Raw genomic sequence first — 20,707 nt, 5'->3', positions numbered from 1 at the left:
GGTCTATTTATTATCTGTCATGAGTCTTCCAAGAAGATAGATGCAAGTGGGTAACCATGTTGGTCTGAAGATGATGCCCTAAGATGCCTCCCTGATTGAGAGCAGAGGAAGGGGGTATAAGGGCAGGGTTTCAGCTAATTGCTGTCAGCAATCTGTTCCACTATATATTTCTGGTAAGGCCTTGGAAGAGAAGTATGTCTCATGGCTTAAGTGTCACTCAGTGCTTAACACCCACTCAGGGCGGCTGTCCCACTGCTGAGTGCTTCCTCCTCCAACTGGCGGCCAGCCTTCTGTCTAGCGGCCAGCCTTCTGTCCCCCACCCCCTCCTCCTTCCACTTCCCTCTGAGGCTTGGAGGCTGCAGATCTCTGCTGTGTGAGAGCTGCCCCTGCTGGTGGGTTCCATAATAGCTGCCTGCAGCCTTTCCAGGTCCTGGGGGAGGGGGAAGCCATCCACAGAGTTCTTCCACTCCACCCCCCTAATCTAGCACCCATTGTATTCCTGAATGCAATGGGCTTGACCCGTAGTTGATTATATATTTGCTCATTCTCCTTTATTGAACCTGAGATGTTTATCATGCAATTCAATCTCAAGTGAATACAAACAAATCCTAATTGCTGGTTTTTCCTGTTTATCTCTGAAATATGTTAACCCTTTTCATTATGTTGGACATTAATTGGCTAGCGCATTTTGGCTTTAGGAATGAACTGATTCTTTCCATTCCACAACAAATTTGTTCTTATGAATCTTCCAATATATCTTGTGCCCTTTGGATCTAGTCTTTTCTGGACTGCGGTTCCTAGAAAATAAAGCAAATGTTCTACCACAGTTAACTTTGCCAGCCAGTTAACTGACTGGCTCATGTGTGAACTTTGACTTCTTGTGACTTCATCATAAGGAGAGTTAAGAGTCATTTTGGTCCTTATCATTTATGAGTAATAAAGCCTAAGGAAGGCGCAGTACACTGAGTACTCACAATGAAGGAAGTTGTGTACCCTTTAGCTAATTTAGTAATGATAAAACATCATTTGAACAGATGTTTTTCGAGATAATTGGCATGCAACCCATTTTGGCTTCTAACTTTTCAGTGTTTAACAAGGTCACAAAAGCAAAGTATCCCGTGTAATAACATGTTGCCACACCAGTCCTTAATTGTTATTAGGACTCTGGATGAGGTTTGGAAATACTTCTATTGTTATCTTTAAAAAATTTGTTCTAGGGTGTCAGATAAAAATCACGGCACTCCAAATAAGCAATGCATTAAAAAGGGTGTTTCTTCTTGTGCCTGGGTATTTCTGCCAAAAGAGAGCGACACTTGGAGCTGAGTCATGCTTAATTTTTTTTGAAGATTTTAGCAGAGACTGATGTCTTGTGTCTGTACTACAAAGAGAATTATCATGGGGGAAGGCTACTCACTTACACACAGTTCTAGTGATGCCAACCTCCGGGTGTGGCCTGATCTCCAGACTACAGAAATATGTTCCCCTGAAGAAACTGGCTGCTTTGCAGGATGGGTTATGGCAATGTAATCCCTTAAAGTCCTGCCCTTCCCAAACCCCACCATCCCCAGGCTTATTATCTCTGAATTCTGACATTTCATAATGAATTTAGAAGTAGATACTTTAATGACTTTAAATGGCATAAAGATTCAGAAGTGCATCAATATGGGTGCAGATAAGATTTGTGTACTACTTCACATGGTATATTCTCTGCAGACAGATGCATGAGTAACAGTAATCTGTAACTATAGTAAAAGGCCTAATGACCTTTTGGACCTCACAGTGACCTTTTGGGCCTCACAATCTAACGGCCAATGAATACAATCTAAGGGCCTGTGTCATCCTGCTGCCTGAGTGGCTGGCTGCCCAATGGTTGGCCACCCAATCGGGCTGTGTCTCCCACCCCTGTCATGCCCAACAACTCCACTCACTTTCACTCAGACCGCTGACTGAGCTGGTGGGTGCCTGGCGAGTGAATTGCCAGGGTTGCATTGGGGCCCTTAGGGTTGGACTGGTCTAACCTATTCTCCTCTCTCAGGGCTCTCCCGCCTCAGTTCTGCAAGCACAAAGCAGGTCTGAGGGGCCATTAGGGATCCAAAGCTGTTCTAACAAAGACGTCAGTCAGTTTTGTGAATACGTTAGCCTGGGGCTTTTTGCACGCCTTCAAAATAGCACAATGGTTGCCAATTGAAAACGCTACTGATTTGCTGTTATGCACAACGTCGTCAACAATCTGCCACACACCTGAAACCAATTTAAGGGTCTCTCTATACCGCATGGTGTTATTATATCTCTCTTTTGGTGGACAAAGGAAGATGCAGTTTTGCAGCAAGTGCCACAGCCCCCACACAGGAATACAAAAAAGAACTACACAAGATTATCAAGGAATTACCCCCATGCATTCAGGAAGAAATCCTTTCAGACACACCAAAGGAACCACGTCCAGGTACCTTTTATCTTCTACCCAAAATCCATGAACCTGGCAACCCAGGATGCCCAATTGTCTCTGGCATAAACACTATCACCACGGGAATATCCGGCTATATGGACTCTGTTCTAATGCCCTATGCCATCAAGGCTCCTAGTTATGTTCGAGACACCACAGACTTCCTGAGGAAAATACAATCTTTGAACAACCTTCCAGAGAACACCATTTTAGCCACCATGTATGTGGAGTCCCTTTATACCAACATCCCACACAAAGATGGATTACAAGCCATTCGGAATACAATTTCTAACAACATCATAGCTGACCCAGCCACCAAACTGTGCCAATTTGTTCTCACCCATAACCACTTCAGATTTGGTGATGACTTGTTCCTTCAGATCAATGGCACAGCCATGGGCACCCACTTGCCAAGTTCCTTTCCCAACTTTCCTTTCCCAACTTTCCCATTCATTGGATGTTAGATGGGCATTGTTGTATTATTTGAATAGGAAAAGGGAATATAGAAAGTCAAATTCTTTATTTGTATGTTACTGGGGTCCCAATAAAGGTAATAAGGCCTCTCCTAACACAGTGGTTAGGTGGATGGTTTCAGCCATCAGGTGTGCCTATTTGACTGCAAAGGTTCCTTGACCCTTTGGTGTATGAGCTCACTCCCTCTGGGCCATGGGTTCATTGGCTGCGTTCTACAGAAAGGTTCTGATGGTGGACATCTGCCGTGCAGCTACCTGGGCAAGAGAGGAGGCATTTGTAAAACATTACATCATCGACCTCCAAGACAGGAGGGATTCGGAATTTGGCAGAGAGGTGTAACAGTCTTTGTTTTCCAAAGGGCTCATCCTGCCATCCTCAGGTAATAGCTCGTGAAGGTCCCAGTGTGGGGCTGCACAATAAGACAGACAATAAAAACAGAGTTTCACTTACCTGTAACCATTGTTCACTTAGGTCTTGCGTGCAGAAACACACTCCTTCCCTCCTTCCCCGCTATTTATTTATTTATTTTATTTATTATATTTATATACTGCCCTCCCCGGAGGCTCGGGGCAGTTTACATTGAACTTATGAACCATACATGAAAAAAATCGCATTAATAATCAAACAATAATATTAAAAACAGTGGTTATAACAATTAAATAATACAACAAATAAAGTTATAACAGCACACAATACAATATAACAGCACAACAGTGCAACAGTGCAATGGCACAACAGGTCCACAGCGCTCTGCTGGAGTTCTGGGGTGGGGGGAGCAGGGGTCCTTCTTTTGCTGTTGGTTATGCCTGGTCTCAACCAAATGCCTGGTGGAAGAGCTCCTTTTTGCAGGCTCTGCGGAACTGTTTAAGTTCCGTTAGGGCCCTGATCTCCTCTGGGAGCTCGTTCCACCAGGTGGGGGCCAGGACAGAGAATGCTCTGGCCCTGGTCGAGACCATACAGACTTCTTTAGGGCCAGGGACCATTCGCTGGTTGGTGGCGGTGGAGCGCAGAGCTCTTTGGGGGGCATAGGCAGGGAGGCAGTCCCTCAGGTACACTGGGCCCTGACCGCGAATGGCCTTGAAGGTAATTACCAGAACCTTTAGTCTGATCCGGAATTCAACAGGCAGCCACTGCAGTTGGTGGAGAATGGGCCAGATGCGGGACCATCACGGTGTTGCTGTGAGGATCCTGGCCGCTGTGTTTTGGACCAGCTGTAGTTTCCGGGTCAAGGCTAAGGTCAGGCCTGCGTAGAGCGAGTTACAGAAGTCCAGTCTAGAGGTGACCGTCACATGGATCACTGGCGAGGAGTTCCGGGGCCAGGTAGGGCGCTAGTAGTTTGGCTTGGTGGAGATGGTAAAATGCCAGCTGCGCTACCTTTGTGATCTGGGCTTCCATTGTAAGGGAAGCATCCAGAATCACGCCTAGGTTCCTGGCAGAGTCAGCCATAGAGAGCTGTACACCATCCAGGGCAGGCAGGCGCGCTTCCTCACATGGGCCCTTCCTACCCAGCCACAAGTCTTTGAAGGATTGAGCTTCAGGTGACTCTGCTTCAGCCATCTCGTCACTGCTTCCAGGTAGCTGGCTAATGCTTCTGGGGGGGAGTCAGGGAGGCCATCCATCAGGAGGAAGAGCTGGGTGTCATCGGCATATTGATGACAACCCAGCCCAAACCTCCGTACCAGTTGTGCGAGAGGGTGCATAAAGATGTTGAATAGGATAGGAGAGAGGACCGCTCCTTGTGGAACTCCGCAAGTAAGTTGTTGGCGGTCTGATGTTTTCTCTCCTATTGCAACGCTCTGTCCACGATCCCGGAGGAAGGAGATCATCCATTGGAGGGCTGTCTCGTATTCTGGCATCGATGAGGCTGCCTTGTCTATGAGCCTTGTCTTGGGGTCGTGGCTGTCAAGTTTCTGCCTAGGCTTGCGGCAGCGGTACGGAACTGAGGAAAGAGGGAACGTTCCGCCCAGTTCACATGTGCGTTCTGGCAGGAAACCGCACGCATGCATAACATGATGGAATGGTAGTGCCCCCTATAGGGCTAAAGCTAGAAAAGATTTCCATGGCCGGCCTATGCTTGTACAGATGTGTGTCTGTCCACAAGACCTCAATGAACAATGGTTACAGGTAAGTGAAACCCCGTTAAATACCACCTTTATTGCTTTGGTTTGATAGGAAGGTTGAACTTTCGAAAATGGCTAAAATTTACCAGCGTAATAAACAGAAAAACACCAGAAGAATATCAAGAAAAATGGCATTTTTTAACAAATTACCTTACTAAATAGAAACTAGATTTGTAGTGAAGATGGATTTCAGGGTGGAGGGGATAAGGGGTACAGGGGAAAACATGTATCCAACCATACAAGTATGCTTATTCTTTTTTTATTCTGTTCTTTCCTGTTTATTTTTAGATATAATAATAAACATATATACTTAAAAAAAGAAAAGAAAAAATGTATTTTCCCCCCAAGCGTACTCGATGAATTCTCAAGGAACTGAGAGTCTTCCTGAGCCTTTTCCAAGTAAGTCTGTAGAAAAACAGCTATCTTATCACCCTTTGCCCTCCTCTTCTCCAAGTTACATGTTTCCAACTCAATCAACCCCACCTCATAAGGCATAGATTCCAACACCTCAACCAGTCACCCTTCTCTCAATATCCTTGAGCTGTGACACCCAGAACTGGACACAGCATTCCAAAGGAAGCCTAACCCATGCAGAATAGAGTGGTATTAGGACTTTACTTACTCTATATTCTATCCTTCTAACAAAGCAGCCTGATATCACATTAACCTTCTGAACTGCCATATCACACTGTTGGCTCATATTCAACTTATTGCCCACCAGAACTTCTAAGTAAATGCAATACTTTACACTTCTCCCTATTAAAATTATTTTGTAGGCTATGGCCCAATTTTCCAATCCATCCAGACATCCTTGCATAATAGTCCTTTCATCTGGGGTATAAGCAATCTCACCTAGTTCAGTGTCAGTCTACCTTCTATTGCCTCATCCAAATCAATAATGAAAACATTAAACAATATCAACATCAGCACAGAATCCTGTGGTACCCCACTGGTCACCTCCCTCCAAGATGAAGATGAACCATGGATGAGTACCCTTAAGGTTCTCTCAGCCAGCCAATTACAAATCTGTTTGATTGTGACCTTATCCTGCCAGTTTTTACTAACTTTCTCACAAGATGAATCCAAGTGGTCAAAATAATCCTTTAATGCTGGAAGAATGATGAGTCCAGTGGTGAGCAACACATTTTCATACAAGGTATATGCTTTCATGTGCATGCAGACACCCTCTACCTATATGTATTGATTGGTAACTTCCATTTTGTTTATGCACACACAAAAGCATATACTTTGAATTCAGTTATGTTGGTCTTAATGGTACCACTGGATTCAAACTTTCTTCTGCTCCTTAAGATCAAAACAGTGAGCCACCTGAATCTACTTTTAAGTGCTAGTTTGTTTAAGCTCATTTCTCAAAGAAACCAGATATTTCTTTTGCAAAAACAAAAGAGCACAAAAGAAATGCCATCATTTAATGATGACATACAAAGTCTTAAAAAAACATTAAGCACAATTCTTCAGCATTTGCTAGCTAGCAGCTGAATTTCTGCACTGACTCCATTGAAAAGTGGTGCACTCAAGGAGAAGTGGAAGTTTAGCCTATGACATGAGATCCATCAGGGGATCACTTGCTCAGTTCATCATTTGATCTGTGGCCATTCAGCACTTGTGGAAATGGACCCCTCCCCAGTCTGTTACCAGATGTCCAGTATTCTCCATCCATATAGAAAAGCAGACCCTGGCCGTTTATAGAGGAAGTTACAGATGGCTGGAGTAACTGCCAGACATGCAGCTCCTTTGGGACTCGTATGAGGTACAGACTGGGAGGAGGGCTGAGTCAAATAAATGTTTCTGAACTGGGGCCATGTATAATTAAAGAGCAGGAAAGGTGGGATAGAGAGGAAAAGATGTCTTTTATGTGAGGCCTGTGTCTGAGGGAGGGGAAAGGGACCAGGGAGGAGGTCAAGTAATCAAGAGGTATGGGTGGTGAGGGCAGAGGAAGAATGGGGGGGGGGGAGGAATTTGGGTGTGTGAGAGAGGGGGGAGAAGAGGACCAAGGAGCCCCTGAGCAGGTACATGTTTCACATCCTGTGTAAGAGTTAGGCTGTTACTAATTTTTATACCTTCATTGCCTGAAGGCATGTCAAAGTGGCTTACATTCACCTTCCCTTCCTCCCCACATCAGGCACCCTGTGAGGTAGGTGACGCTAAGAGAGCTTTGACAGGCCCAAGGTCACTCAGATGGCTGTGTGTGAAGGAGTAGGGAATCAAACCTGGTTCGCCAGATTAGAAACCACAGCTGTTAACTACTACACCATCAAAGATCAGTTTTCCTGGAGGAAATGGCTGTTTTGGATGGTAGACTCTGTGACATTATATCCTGGTGAATCCTTCCCTTCCCCAAGCTCTACTAAATCCCCTTGACCTGGAATTGACAGCCATCCTCCCATGCATGAAACACCTCCTTGGTAGTTACCATCTTTATTGTTGTTGTTAGCTGCGAAGTCGTATCCGATCCATCGTGACCCCATGGACAATGATCCGCCAGTGACAGTCACCTCTTTGAGGGATGGGTTGAATCCAGGGAAACAAAAAGATTGAGAAGTTTTAAAATTCTTATGATTTTTTTCTCTTTCTTTCTTTCTTTCTTTCTTTCTTTCTTTCTTTCTTTCTTTCTTTCTTTCTTTCTTTCTTTCTTTCTTTCTTTCTTTCTTTCTTTCTTTCTTTCTTTCTTTCTTTCTTCCTTCCTTCCTTCCTTCCTTCCTTCCTTCCTTTCTTTCTTTCTTTCTTTCTTTCTTTCTTTCTTTCTTTCTTTCTTTCTTTTTCTATACCACACTCCTGGCATGTCGGCTTAGGGCAGTGTACATCATAAAAAGCAATAAAATTTTAGATTAAAACTAATAACACATTAAAAACATTAAACCAGCATATGTATTTAATAGCTTGTTGTTCCTTGCATGTTCCTTGTTTCTAGACTAGATTGTTTCTGTCGGGGCATATTTAGGGGGAGCGTTAGATGTTATAGGAGCACTGTCCCCAACTGGCTATGTCTTGCATAACCTGTGGAACTTAGCCAGTTCTGTCAGAGTCCAGATATCCTCTGAGGGCTGGGACTGAAAACATCCTGGTCCTGATCGAGGCCCGATTTTATTGCACAGTGCTAAAGGTCAATTTAATAGAATGCATTAAAACGTTAGTAGAAAATATACAAGAATGCTATTTATTTATTTATTCATTCATTCATTCATTCATTCATTCATTCATTCATTCATTCATTCATTTATTTATTTATTTATTTATTTATTTATTTATTTATTTATTTGTATACCGCCCTCCCCGAAGGTTCAGGGCGGTTCACATGAAACAGAACAGAAACAGTACAGATAACTTAGATTAACAATGATGAATCCAACTATATTTCAAGTCGTCATGGCGGGGTATTGGGAAAAGTTTTCAATTAGCAATAATCGCGCCTCGGATTAACCTCATTGGCTACGATACTGCCACTGCGCAAAACTTGCCCTTGCTATCAAGGTTTCCTGGATTTACAGATGATCATCTAATTAACATCTTGCTTGCAGATAAAGATAATTCTGTTTCTTACCTGGTGGCAAAGTTTTGCTGTACTGCCAGCAGAGTGCGGAAATCTTTGGCTACTGTTGATGCTGAATGACCTGACTGTCAAAATGCTGTATTCATGTTTTGTGCCTATGTTAACTCCCTGATGTCGAATGTCCTGTTAAAACGCTGTAATAATGTATGTGGTCTGTAGATACTTTGATGCTGGTCAATGACCATAATAAATTTAATAATAAATAATAACAATGATGAATGAAATGAAACAACTCGCAACATGGAACCGTAGGAAAATTAAACATTAAAGTAACCCATACTGATAGCCCAGTGGGTTGGGCGGAACAGTAGTGGGTGCTGTAGGAGGGAGCTCAGGAGGAGGGCCCTTGGGAAGTGATGGTACAGGTAGACCTCAACCAAATGCCTGTGTCAAACGTGAAGAGAACTCACAACAGGCTTCTTAATTAAAGAAAGCTTTATTGGGAAGTACTACACGCTAAGGACTGAGAAGTCAAATCTGACTAGAGTACAGATTTGCTTCAACTTATCAATACAATTCTCCCGCTCAAAACTTGACAGTTCCCAAGGGAGGGGAACAAGAGAAAAGCCACATGTATAATTAAAACAGGAATACATTCTCATAGCCTTGACTAGGTGATAACAAACCCAGCTCAGCCGAGAGGCCACAACATGTGATAAGGTTACAAAAACAAATTATTCACTTTTATGGTTAGCAAGAATACAGGACCTGGGGCAACCAGGCGCCAAGCAATATAACTGACATGGAGGAACTCAGGCTAATTTATGGCAGAGATTCTACAATCCTGACAGCCTGGTGGAGGAGCTTCCTTTTGCAGGCCCTGCAGAACTGTTCAAGTTCCATCAGGTCCCTTATCTCCTCTGGGAGCTCGTTCCACCAGGTGGGGGCCAGGATAGAGAAAGCTCTGGCCCTGGTTGAGGAGTATGAGTAACACAAAATATGCCCAGATAACAAAACCACCTGACATGTTTTAATCCAAATAGATCTTCTTCAGAGGTCCATTACAGATCCATCCATCTATAAATATCCATAAACAAAAATACTTTTTAAAGCCCAGATGATTGAATAAAAGCCTGTATCACACAGAGGTGTCAATAAATATCCTGAGTATATATTGTGATGGGTATAATTTCTATCTACCCATCAAACACATGGTTGGTACTCTAAGACCATTTCTGCACTGCAAGCTTTGTGCTAGGCTTCAGGCTGGAGTTAGTGATGTTGCAGGTTGCCCTGCCTCTTCCTGCTTTTCCACAGAAGAGTATTTGACCTGGTATATCTTGTCCACCCTGTATTTGTGCTCCTGCACAGGAGCTGGGATAGTGAAGTTCCTAATGTGGAAACAGTCTAAGCTTCCCTTCCTCAGTGCTACTTGGAAGAAATGATGATAAGGGAAGTGCCTTGATTCACCTTCTTTTGATATGGACGCAGTCACACAAATGAATTTTACTTCAGTCAGGAAAGGTTTACATAACGGTGCTTACCTGGGGATCATGAATTCACAGCAAGCCATATGCAATCTGCTAAGGCAAGCAAAGATCTGCAAACTGAGAAGTATGCATTGCAAATAAAAATGTCTCTTTCAGATCTCCAAGATGAGAATAAATGGGATAGTAGCTCCATTGAAAAGCAATCCCATTTTGTTATTTTAAAAAACAATCCCTATCATGCACAATATCCACTAGATAAGGTTTGAAATGCATTAAAGGGATGAAATTAGTACAGCCTCGGGCAAGTCAGGAAATAATGAAGAATTAATGAAAAGCATTGTTCATTTTTGCATCCTTAGAAGCTCATACTTGAAAGTCTGTTATTTTCTAGTGTTTCTGTCACCATGATTACATCAAAGTAAGGGGCATGTCATTTCATGTTGCACACGGCTGGTTATTGCCGTGGACCCACCCAATGTTAAAAGCCATGATAAAAGTTGACATAATTGGGTGGAGGGTGCTTTATGTCAGGCTGACATGGCAGTTCATTAATTTCAACAACAATGAAAAATTAGGATAGGAATATAAACATGGTTTTCTAAAATATCATGATTGCCTGCAGAGGGGGACCTGCAAAGGGAAAGCTGAATAATGAGGTCATTAAACATCAAAGACCAGGCGGTTGGATGGGACAGGAACCATCTGCTGCAACAAAGGCCAACTAGTCCTATAACTAGTTGGTACTTCCAGGACTCTGGCCCAAACAAGAATATAACCTCCAAGACTTGGCAGACTTCACCTAGCCCCTGTTTAGGGACACAGATGAACTGCAGGAGTCACTGATCAGCTACACTTGTAGGCCTCCCGTGGAAGGGAAACCCAACACTCTGTTACTCACCAGAAACAGACCCCTTGTGGATTTTCAATTTCTGGGCACCCCCCTTAGAGTCCCCATATTACAGGGAGAATTAGGGGGAAGCCTGCTTAATAATTTCGGTCAGGAGAGGAATAAAGGAGAAAATTCTGTTAACATGGTGGGGTTGGGTTAATTAGATTATGAAATTGATGTGGATTGGGATGGCTGTGAGTATACAGGATTAAAAAAAATTGGTGATATGGAAGGTATGGTGGTGGGAGAAGAGGGTATTGGAAGAACAGGTCAGAGATACAAGAATGCTCAGATACCTTCCAACTTTTGTCCCATTCCAAGAGATGCAGAGGGTGATGCTAAGGGATGCAACCCGGTTCCAACACTGATGCTGTGTTATGCCAGGTCTATCAATAATAAAAGCATAAGGTAGAGCATAAGGTAGACCTGGCATGCATGACCGAGACTTGGATGCAGGATGAAGAAACAGTCACCCTGAAAGAGCTGGCTCCACCAAGTTACTCAGTCCTCCATCAATCCTGGAACATGGATTTAAAGGGAGGGAAGTCTGTGCTAGTCTTGGAGTCTTTCTCCTACAGAGCACTCCTCATGCCAACAATCTGAGGTACTGAGTGTGAGGACTTGGAGTGGGACTCAGTTGGCTGGTGTACCAGTTGCCTAACTGTCAAAGGCAGACAGACTCACAACTAGGCTTCTTTATTAAAAGAAAGCTTTATTGGAAGTAGTTTTGAACACTGTAACGTCTGAAGTCGAGACTAATCGATACAATGAAGGCAAGCAGTTATCAATGCATTTCTCTCACCCAAATGTCCCTACTTTCCCAGGGAGGAATCCCCCCCCCCCAGATGCCATCCTGGGCTTCCTGCCAGACTGTTTCTGCCTCCGGCATCTTTGGTGCAATTGGCGCCCTCCTTTGTAGATAACACAGCACAGAGCAACATTTGCAACTAATTGTCACAGCAGGGGAGAATGCGGTGTGAAATGGCTCAGGGTCATCAAAAGAGTTACAGAGGTACAAAGAGTTACTACTGAGTCATAAAAGGCACAAGGAGTTTGCACACACACACACACACAGATGGATACTCTCTGGTCAACCTGCAAACATGGCAAAGATCAGGGGGCTGATCCTGACATTCTGCCCTTCTAAGAGGACCTCCCCCCACCCACTACCCTCCATCGATTGGCCTAGGGCAGTGCGGGAACTCTCAATGAAATTCCTTGAGAAGTCTGGGAGCCCGAATGTGCCCTGCCTCCACCCGTTCCGTCACCCATGGGGAATTCCTTCCAATCCACCAGGTACAGCAATTTCCCCTTATTCCAATGAGAGTCTAGAATCTTGTTCACTTCGTAGTGCGTGTCCTTGTCAACAAAAACGGAGATGGGAGCAGCAGAAGCAGGATGCCAGTCATCTGGAGGTCAATTACAGCTTTCTTCAGCAAGCTGGAATGAAAAACGGGATGAACATGTCTATAAGTTTTAGGAAGGGCCAGTTCCACAGTCACAGAATTGATTAGTCTTTTCACAGCAAAAAGACCCACAAACTTAGGGCCCATCTTGCGGGAGGGTTGCTGGCTGCGCAGATTCTTGGTAGACAAATAAGCCAGGTCCCCCACAGCCACTGTCCTTTTCTTGGGCCCCCCAAGGAGCCACTGCCCTTTTCTTGTCAGCTTGTACCTTGTACAATTACTTAGCCTCCTCAAGGCAATTCACAATTTGCGGCCAAGCAGCAGCAATCCCACTGGCCCATTTTTGTACATCCGGGAAACCCGAGGAAGTGAGTTCCCAAGTTGGCGCTGACATTAAGTCTGTGTCATAAACCGCTTTAAATGGAGAAACCCCTGTGGACGTGTGCACCTCGTTGTTATAAGCAAATTCTACCAGTGGCAACAGGGCGACCCAATCAGACTGCTGGTAATTGATGAACCAGCTGAGGTACTGTTCGAGGACCTGATTCACACGCTCAGTCTGGCCATTGGTCTCTGGGTGGTAGCCTGAAGTGAGGGCTTGTTCCACCCTCAGTAAACTCAGGAGCTCCCGCCAGAACTTGGCAACAAACTGTGAGCCCCTATCCATCAGGATCCGCCCCGGGATCCTGTGCAGTTTGTACACGTGTTCCACGAACAGGGATGCTAGTTTCAGGGTGGAGGGCAAACCTGCACAGGGAATAAAGTGAGCCTGCTTGGAAAACGCATCCACCATCACCCATATGACTGTCTTCCCATGGCTGGGTGGGAGATACGTAATAAAGTCCATCGTGATCTCCTTCCAAGGGGCCGAGGGCATGGGCAGTGTCCCCCCCAGCAGTTTGGAAGTAAGGCACACGGGTCACCCCTGCACGGACAGTTCCACATCCTTGCATAAGGTGGGCCACCAATAGTGCCGCCCCACCAGGTGCAGTGTTTTTACAAAACCAAAATGCCCTGCCGCTTTAGAGTTGTGTCACAGTTTTAAAATGTCTTTTTGTGCTGTTGCGAGCACAAGCAGGCGGTCCCCCTGGAAAAACAACCCCTCCTTCTCCAGGAGCTCTGGCCGAAGGCGGGCAAAGTCAGGATCACTCATGACGTCCTTTTGGACCCAACCCCCAGGGGCATGCTTTCCCCCCGTGGCCTGACTGCGCGTCACCATGGCCAACCCCAGTTGGGAGAGGGTGAACACCGTGTCCACCAATCGGTCGCGTTTGCAGTCATATTGGGGAAGGTGCGAGAGTGCATGAGCCAAAAAGTTCATTTTGCCCGGCAGATGCTTTAGGGTGAAGTTGAAGCGTGAGAAAAACTCTGCCCAACGCATCTGCTTTGCTGAAAGCGAGTGCGGTTGTTTCAGGGCTTGTAGGTTCTTGTGATCAGTCCAGACAACAAAGGGGTGGGTGGAACCTTCCAGCCAGTGCCGCCAGGTAGCTAGGGCGAGTTTTACGGCAGCAGCCTCTTTTTCCCAAATTGCCCAATTTTTTTCAGGGCATGAAAAAGTCTTGGAAATATATGCAAGCGGTTGCAGTTTGCCGTCCTCCCCCTCCTGGAGGATCATGGCCCTCATTGCCACATCTGAGGAATCTACCTGCACCATGAAGGTTTTGTTGGGGTCTGTGTGAGCCAGCACCGGTTCCATGATGAACAGGGCTTTTAAGCATTCGAAGGCCATTTGACATTGGTCTGACCAGGCTAATGGGGTGCTCGGCTTAGATGCTTGCTTCCCCCTCCCCCCTTTTGTCTTCAACAAGTCAGTCAGGGGCAACGCCACTTTGGCAAAATTGGGGATGAATGACCAATAAAAGTTCGCAAAACCTAGGAAACTTTGTAATTGCTTGCGCATGCAGGGTGGCTCCCAGGCTAGCAAGTCCCGAACCTTCCCTGGGTCCATTTCAATGCCCGCCGGGGACACTCTGTACCCTAGAAAGTCTACACAGTTTTTGTGGAATTCACATTTTGAAATTCACAAACAGTGCAAAACTTCCTACACCAACTGCACATGCTCAGGGGGCTCTTCTGAGTACAGAAGAATATCAACCAAATAAACCAGGGCCCCCTTGTATAATAGATCATGCATTACTTCGTGAATTACATTCATGAACACGCCCAGAGCACCGGCCAACCCGAACGGCATGACAGTGTACTCAAATTTCCCGTAGGGGGTGTTGAAAGCAGTTAAATATCCACGCCCTTCTTTGATTCACACTCGGTAGTAAGCTTCTGTCAAATCCAGTTTTGTAAAGATCTGCACCTTCCCTAAGTGGCTGAGCAAGTCTTTGATCCACACATTGGACGTCGAAACAGCATTTAGATCTCTGTAATCAGTGCATAGTCCCGTCTTTCCTTTATACAAATAATACGGGTGCTGCCATTGAGGAGGTTGTGGGGCAGATAAACCCCCTGGCCAAGTTTTTGTCCAGAAAGGCATGCAGCTCCTGCAGCTCCCGCGAACTCATGGAGTACAGTTTGGCACGCGGGAGGGGCTCCCCTGGCTTAAGCTCGATGGCGCAGTCTGTTTTACGGTGGGGAGGCAGCTGATCGAACTCCTTCTCCTCAAATATATCCTGCAAGTCCAAATAGTCTCTGGGCAGCCCGGACAGCCTGGCGAGAGACACCGCTGCAAACTCACACCGCCCTTCCATGGCTGGCCTGTCCGGCTTGGGATGGCGATGGGCCTGGCCCCCTGGGTCAATGAACTGAATCTCCCTGGTTCGTGACTGGATACTAGGTTCATGCTTGCACAACCAATCCAGCTCCAGCAAATGTGGAAACACTGAACTTGGCATAACCACCGGTTGAATCTTTTCCCAGTGCTCCGCCACATCTAATTCTTGGGGGAGGGTGCAAGTTACGGCCTTCCCCCGGGTACACACTTCCTGTCCATCTGTGCGAACTGGAGTGGTTTTGCCAATGGCTCGTCTCCCACCCCCAAAGTCTGAGCCAGGGGCAGGTTGATCAATGTCCTCGTACAACCTGAGTCTAAAATGCTTGGCACCCCACTCTCTTCCCTGTTTTTGGGCACTACCAAAGTCACTGGAAGGAGTAGGGGGGGAGCACTCATCGAACACTTGCCTCTGCCTTGGACCTGCTGGCGGGGTATCTTCACAGCAGGTCATCTTCGTTTCCCGATGGCTCTCCTGAGGTGCCCCCCTCATCCGCTCCACTATCGCTGGTGGAGGTGGGCTCGTAGACCATGGGCTCCAGGAAAGGGGCCAGGAGTGCCTTGGTCATCTTCTTCCCAGTGGTTGCTCCCTTGGTGGAGACTCCAGAAGGCTTGCTTGCTGCGGGCTTGCTCGGGGACTTCTCTCTGGTCGATGCCACCACTTTCTTGGAAGTGCCCTTACCCCCCACAGCCCAGGCAGAGCCCCTTCTCCCATTGATTGGGTACGCTTGGCCACATCTGTTGCCGCTGCCTTCGTGGTGGGGCCCCGCTTCGGGGTGGATGCCTTGCCTCCCGACTTTGGTTTCTCCCCGCTTAGTTGGGCCGCAAACCGCATCCGGTTCTCTACTTCTCCAGCCAAACTCACCCAACCCATCATGGTTTCGGGGTCGTCCAGATTTAGGGACTTTTGCACCAGGTCATGGCGCAGGCCCTTCTGCTATGCGCGGACGTGCTGCGCTTCTACCCAGTGTGCGATGGAGGTGGCCGGCTTCTGAAATTCTCTCGTGTACTGGCCCACCATCATCGACCCTTGCTTCAGGCTGTGCAGGTTTTCTTCGGCCATCTCCACTTCAAAAGGATCCTTAAACCTCTCCCGCACACAGCGGATGAAGTGGTCATAGTTTCGGACCTCAGCCTGGGCGTACCAATAGAGGCTCACAAACCATCTGGCCGCTTCGCCGTCCATGCAGTCGCCGGTGAAGCAAATGCGTTCAGCGTCGTCAGGGAAAGTGTAGCCAACCTCCATCATGTAGGCTTGGAGCTGGATCAGGAACCCATTGAATGCTTCAGGGTTTCCGTTGAAGCGGGTCCGGAACCAGCGGTAACGACATGCCTCGGCTCCCACTACTGGCAGTGGCACCTGTGGCCCAGCCTGGGCATCCCCTGGTGGTGGGGCGGGTGGCCCAGCTGTTCATCTCCCCTTAGCAGGACAGGGTCTTCTCCATCTCCCGGTTGCTGGCCCCCCACGGCGGCCCTGCATCTGGGTGAGGGGCCCCCGCAGCTCCAGCTTGCATGGCTGCCTCTCAAGCTTCCACCAGTGGGGCCAGGAGAACTATGGCCGCACCACCCTCTGGAACCAGCCCTGGATGGTGCAGCTCGGCCAAAAAGAAACGAGCATCCCATCGCGAATCTTCACCCAGCTCGTCCGTCACCGTGGCCAGCCACTCTCACATTCGCCTTTTTTACCGCTGCATCACACTGCCTGCTCATGTTTAGCTTACAATCCACAAGTACCCCAAGGTCTCGTTCACACACAGTGTTACCTAGAAGCGTATCCCCCATCCAGTAGGCATGCTTTTCATTTTGCTGACCCAGATGCAGAACTTTACACTTATCTTTATTAAATTGCATCTTGTTCTCATCTGCCCATTTTTCCATTGTGTTCAGATCTCGTTGAACTCTGTCTCTATCTTCTGGAGTATTTGCCAGTCCTCCCAATTTGGTGTCATCTGCAAACTTGATGAGTAGTCCCTCCACCCCCTCATCTAGATCATTAGCTGATGAGGGAAGCTGCGAGAGTCTGAAAGTGCCTTAAAATAATTTATTGACTTCTTTTTATTCCTGGATTTTCTCCCCCATGGGAACTCAAAACAACTTATACCATTCTTTCCTCCATTGCATCCTCACTATGACCCTGCAAGGTAGATTAAGCTGAGACCTATTCTGCACGGCAGTGACTGCACCAGGCCACCTCCAGTTTCTTGCAGTGGGGAAGCATGCCCCTCCACTTCTCGTGTACGAACGGGGGAAGATTTTCCCCACTGAACAGGGTCCGCCCTGGATTTTCGAGTGTACACACACTGCCTGGGGTGGAAAGGTTCTGCCATGCTTTGCCACAACAGTGGAGGGTTACTTTCACGTTCATGGAAGTTTTAAAAAGCCATGTTTGGCTCTGTGCTGCAGAGCTGAATGGGGTGTTTTCTGTCCCTAGCAGGCCACTGTAGGTGGGGGAGGACCCAGGCCTGGAAGGACCAACTCTTCCCTGTGCCCATGGGCCTGGCCTGACATAGAATCATAGCCACTGATAGCACCCATGGCCGCTGATGGCACTCTTGTTGAAAAAGGAAGGCAGAAGCTTCTGCATTCCTTTCCAACAGGCCACCAGAGGACCTAAAGTGGGCCAGGGCCAGGAGAGGACTAGGCCAGTGCCAACATCATGTGTAAGCAAGGATTAGCCCTGCTGCCATGCAAGTGCCGGCCTGGCCTTTTGTCCCTGTGCAGAATAAGTCTGAGAGTGTACAACTGGCCCCATGGTCACCCATTGAGCTGCCATGGCAGAATAGGGAATCAAACTTTGATCTCCCCGTGTCCTAGTCCAGGGGTGGCCAAACTGTGGCTCTCCAGATGTCCATGGACTACAATTCCCATGAGTCGCTGCCAGCACCAAGGACTCATGGGAATTGTAGTCCATGAACATCTGAAGAGCAAAAGTTTGACCACCTTTGTCCTAGTCTGATGCTTTAACCATTACACCAAATATACATCTGCTTTATTCTCCATGGGATTCTCATTTCAGATAGAACAGCAATCCAAAATGCAAGTCTTGGGAGGGTGTGCATAAGTTTGCACAGCTGTTTCCAAATATGGCATGTGTGTGTGTGTGTGTGTGTGTGTGTGTGTGTGTGAGAGAGAGAGAGAGAGAGAGAGAGAGAGAGAGAGAGAGAGAGAGAGAGAGAGAGAGAGAGAGAGTTAAGATGGTCCAGCATACACAGAAGGTGTTTGGAAAAACCAATATGTCAAAGGAATTCCACAGACTTTCTTTGGCTAACTCCAAAGATAACTGTACACATTTACATTGTATATATTACACACACATATGCGCATGCAGTCCTTATCATTTTTACAATTTTTGCTCTGTTTTGAAAATGTGGTGCAGCCCTTTATAAAATATGGACTTTTCAAAAGTAAAAAAATGCAAAACTGTCATGGGCCATTATACAAGTTAACACTCAGAGCTTGATTAGAACATGCAAGTTGCTGGTCAGGCTAACTAACATCTTACTCATTGAGCTACACAATCATAGAATCATAGAGCTGGAAGGAACCTCCAGTGTCATCTAGTCCAACCCCCTGTAAAATGCAGGAAACTCTCAGCTACCTGCCCACCTGTGGTGCTCTCAATTGCATGCCCAGATGATGTTTGATCTATAGCAGATCAGCAGTATATAAAGGTTTCTCCAATTAAAAAAAAACCAAAATAGCAATGCAGTACCTCACTAGAAGACACAACATATATGCCAACTGTACGATCAAATTAGAAGAGAACTTCCTTCATCATTCCTACAAATTAGGCTTAATTCTTAAATATTTCAAATCATGCTAATGGATACAAATATTGAACTAACTTCTGGCATGCCTAAATTTGCATGGAAGGTGACTAAAATAAGGAAGACCTAGGCGATACCAGAGTGACGACAGTGTTACTAGCTGCATTCTATTTAAATGTGAAATTTTATTAACTTTCATGATTTGGAATCTTTTAGAGTGTTCAGAACTACTTCCAATCACTTGAATAGCAAGTGATTCTATATTGTAATGTGAATTCTGGTCTAGTACCAAATTAATAAACTAAACCTAAAAACTTTAAAAAATATATTTAAAATATCTAGGACTGCACAGATTTCACTTAATTTTTAATAAAGAGGGGAGGGAAAAGGGGGAAATGACATGTCCGTGAATACCATCACTCCTATTAAAACAGACTATCAAGATCTAGGGAGGAAGCTCAAGCAAATGGGGGCACAAGTGGTATTCTCTTCAAAAGGAATGCGTTGGGAGAGGAAAATAATGGAGGTGAATCAGTGGCTGCGTAGTTGGTGCCGGCAGGAGAGATTTGGTTTCTGGGACCATGGGATAAGCTTTCTTGAGGAAGGCCTACTAGCACCTGATGGACTGCACTTATTGAAGTTGGGGACGACTGTGTTTGGCAGGAACCTGGGGAGATTCATCAGGAGAACTTTAAACTGAAGCCACAAGGAGAAGGAGACGTTCAACATAGGGAGTGTAAGGAAGGAGACCAATCGGGGGCAGCCCAACCAGGAAGGCCAGCTCATAGGGAACCAAAAGTAAAAGGATTCAGATGCCTTTATACTAATGCCCGAAGCATGGGCAATAAGAAGGAAGAGCTGGAACTTCTCATGCTGATGGAAAGGTATGATCTAGTAGGTATCACAGAAACTTGGTGGAATGATTCTCATTACTGGAATGTAATAGTTGATGGATATGAACTCTTCAGAAAAAACAGAATAGATCGAAGAGGTGGAAGAGTGGCACTGTATGTGAGGAAAAGGCTTACCTGTCAGGAAATTGTAGTGAAGGAGAGCATATCTACAGTGGAAAGCATCTGGGTGAAAATAAGCGAGGGGAAAACAAACAGTGTGGTGATTGGTGTCTGCTACCGACCACCTGACCAATGAGAGGATGTGGATGCTGCACTTTGTGAGCAGCTTGAGAAAATATCCAAGCGGCAGGACCTTGTGATCATGGGTGACTTCAATTTCCCAGATGTGTGCTGGGAAACGAACTCTGCAAAGCGTCCTCAGTCATGCAACTTTCTGACTGGCTGGCTGACAATTTCATTTATCAAATGGTAGATGAACCCACAAGAGCTTCAGCCATACTGTATTTAATACTGAACAACAGGCAAGAGTTGGTGGATGGGGTGAAGGAGGTGGGGACCCTAGGGGGAAGTGACCATGTCCTCATAGAATTCCTTTTGAGATGGGGAGGCAAGGAAGCTTGTAGGCAGACGTGGATGTTGGATTTTCATAGGGCAAACTTTAATAAACTCAGAGACATGATGAGTGTCGTACCATGGACGAGAATGCTGGAAGGAAAGGGAGCATGTGAAGGGTGGGTGCTACTCAAACAAGAGCTATTGCATGCTCAATCAATGACTATCCCAGAAAGACGAAAAAACTGCAGGAGCTCTAAGAAGCCTATTTGGATGAACAGAGAATTTCAAGAGGAACTAAGAAAGAAAAGGGAAATGTTCAGGAAATGGAGGGAAAGACAGAGCTCTAAAGAAGAGTACCTACAGGTTACTAGGCACTGTCACGTCTGGCACTGTAGATCAATCATCAGAAAGGCCAAAGCTGAGAGTGAGCTTAGATTGGCCAGGGAAGCCCACTGTAACAAGAAAAGATTTTTCAGTTA

General features: G+C 46.2%; 1 non-coding gene across 1 annotated transcript; it reads right to left on the bottom strand.

The window, feature by feature from the left end:
• Nucleotides 1-8,370: 8,370 nt before the first annotated feature.
• LOC143828167 (U4 spliceosomal RNA) lies at nucleotides 8,371-8,513 on the bottom strand. The gene has a single exon (XR_013227543.1). It is a non-coding gene; the product is annotated as a U4 spliceosomal RNA (small nuclear RNA).
• Nucleotides 8,514-20,707: the final 12,194 nt, after the last annotated feature.

This window comes from Paroedura picta, unplaced genomic scaffold, assembly GCF_049243985.1.
Source record: "Paroedura picta isolate Pp20150507F unplaced genomic scaffold, Ppicta_v3.0 Ppicta_v3_sca19, whole genome shotgun sequence".
Lineage (NCBI taxonomy): Eukaryota > Metazoa > Chordata > Lepidosauria > Squamata > Gekkonidae > Paroedura > Paroedura picta.
The sequence above is the reverse complement of the archived record's forward strand: the minus strand, read 5'-3'. Positions and strand labels throughout refer to the sequence as shown.